The sequence below is a fragment of the Tachysurus fulvidraco genome, chromosome 19 (assembly GCF_022655615.1).
Source record: "Tachysurus fulvidraco isolate hzauxx_2018 chromosome 19, HZAU_PFXX_2.0, whole genome shotgun sequence".
Classification (NCBI taxonomy): Eukaryota; Metazoa; Chordata; class Actinopteri; order Siluriformes; family Bagridae; genus Tachysurus; species Tachysurus fulvidraco.
Genome location: NC_062536.1, coordinates 22,159,613 through 22,162,112, shown reverse-complemented (window position 1 = coordinate 22,162,112; position 2,500 = coordinate 22,159,613). Strand labels below are relative to the sequence as shown.

The window sequence follows — 2,500 nt, the reverse complement described above, 5'->3', positions numbered from 1 at the left end:
CGACCCGAAGGTGCAAAGAAACGATCCTCTCGTTCACCGCGGTGAACTCCAACACATGGCTACTGAGCTGGGGGGCTATGAGCAAGCCCGCACCAGCCAACCGCCTCTCACCACGGGCAACTCCAGAGTAATAGAGAGTCCAGCCTCTCTCGAGGAGTTGGGTTCCAGAGCCCAAGCTGTGCATGGAGTCGAGCCCAACTATCTCTAGTCGGTATCTCTCAACCTCCCGCACCAGCTCAGGCTCCTTCCCCCCCAGCGAGGTGACATGACTTGTCCCTAGAGCCAGATTCCCGTCATGTTAATAATATATATGACATTTGTCCAGACAATATTATGTGTGTTGCTAATAAAATGCAAAAAATTTACTAGCAGTTTATTTTACATTTTTAATTCTGAGTTAATTCTCATTGAATTCCATTCTCTGTGTTTAATTTTTTGTGTTCAGTTGTAGATGTTCCCTCTGTGCTGATTGGTGCTGCTGTTGGAGCTTCAGTAATGATGATACTGTGTGGTATATTCCTGTGGTTAACAGTTCTGTGATCACCGTGCCGTCCACACGCCACCACAGCTAGGAGATGAGGCTGCATCAACTTTATTGTAACTTTTAGGCATTAAATCCTCTAAATACATGGTCATGTTATACATTGTTTGAAAGCTTAGACTCTAAGGATCTTATTAATCCCACACACAAAGCATAATATGATTTATAGCAGTCATAAAAATGTAATAAATTTGATAGTCACCTGAACTAGGCGGTGCTAGTTCAGTTTGTTTACTTACCATTAAACTCTTCGCTTTCGTCACTGGCGTAATATTTTCCAAAACAAATATTTTTCAGAAATCCGCAAGTGTCCAAGAAAATTGAATATTCAAGCCTTTTAAACCAAAACGCTTTGCTCGCCTCACAATAATTATGTTTCTGACGGGAAACTGTAAACAGTAGTTCACTTCCGTCCATTCTTTTGGCTCTGACTTCTCATTGGAGGCTTATAAAACTACAGTTTATTCAGATTTGTAGTCCAGAGTCTAACGAATCAAACAAGCCCTCTCATGAGCCACTCGTTGCCCGTGGTGCAGAGATAGACAGCTAAGAAGCCAATGATGGCTCTCCATTCTATTTGGAACACCCTCCTTTTGATTGACAATTGTTCCCTCCAGTAGCAATTTCATGATCTGTTACCTTTACAGCTCTTCCAAAATTTAATGTTGGCTTGTCAGAGCAAGTATTCCCAAAGGCCGGTATGCTAGGGTGCCAATACTTTTGAAGAATACCCAAACACACACACACATAAGCACACACTCACTAACACACACACACACACACAAACACTCACTAACATACACACACATACACACACACGCACACACACAATCACTCACTAACACACACACACACACATGCACAAACACTCACACACACAAACACTCACTAACACACACACACACACACACACACACACACACATATACACACACACATATACACAAACACACACAAACATGCTATGAGTTCATACCCGAATACCTGTGTCGCAATTCACCTTATTGTGCTGAGTGTTTCGATATATCACGTCAATGTTGTGGAACTTTTTTGATTTTGCATATACTGGAGGCTGTGGGAAAACTGAAAGGCCAGTCGGTCCACCAATTTAAACCTATGTCCAGAGTATCACCCTAAAGAAGCTAGCTGAGTTTGAGTTAGATAGCTAGAAAGCTTGCTGAGTTATAAACCTCTAAACGTTATAATGGGTGTCTATGGCAAAAAAGACTACTTTGAGACCCGGTACTGTGAGTACCAGAACTCTTATCACTTAGAAAAGGAACAGCAACAAACTTCAGACCAGGGTCTACACCATAACCGATCTTGGTGCATGTGACTCGAAAGCCCTAGGAGGAGTTTCTCTGGATACATTTTTGTCTCCCCATTAAACACACACTTTTATCACATAAAGCTCTAAAGTTCTAATGAAAGGCAGACAGACAGACAGATATAACAGAGACAGAAAGACAGAACTGATTAAATTCCCATTTGTTTAATGATCTAATGTTGAATATATATAAGAAGTTCTTGCTACACGTTCAAAGGATGAGAGAATGAGAGTTTATATGTATTTTAATACAAATGGGGCATTATGTGATCAGCTGAGGGGAGATTTGTGTAGCCTCCATCATCCTGTATGTCTCAGAGGAGGTGATGAGCTGGAGACTCTGTGTGCTGTGGTCCGTGTTAGTGTTTCGTGTCATGTATGTGTTTAGTGTTTAACACATTGTTTAGACTTTGTGTATGTGCTATGATTGTATTTACTCTGTTAAAAAACCTACTGCTTGCTTTGTGCAATTTAAATAGATGAATGTTAAACATGCTTTTATTGTAGAACATCCCTCAGATGGACTGATGTAGTAATGCACACAAGACATGTCCAGTTGCAGCACAGAGTTATTTCCAATACTAAGTTTTTTCTCTTTGCTATCGTCCCTTTGGGTATAACATGGATATTAT

The 2,500-nt window shown here is 40.8% G+C and overlaps 1 protein-coding gene and 1 pseudogene across 4 annotated transcripts in view; both read left to right on the top strand.

The window, feature by feature from the left end:
- Positions 1-2,500, top strand: part of LOC113650187 (B-cell receptor CD22-like) — a 1,781,460-nt gene that overhangs the window by 436,351 nt on the left and 1,342,609 nt on the right. The gene's annotated exons all lie outside the window — the stretch shown is intronic.
- LOC113663456 overlaps positions 1-2,500 on the top strand; it is a 644,552-nt pseudogene that overhangs the window by 272,352 nt on the left and 369,700 nt on the right.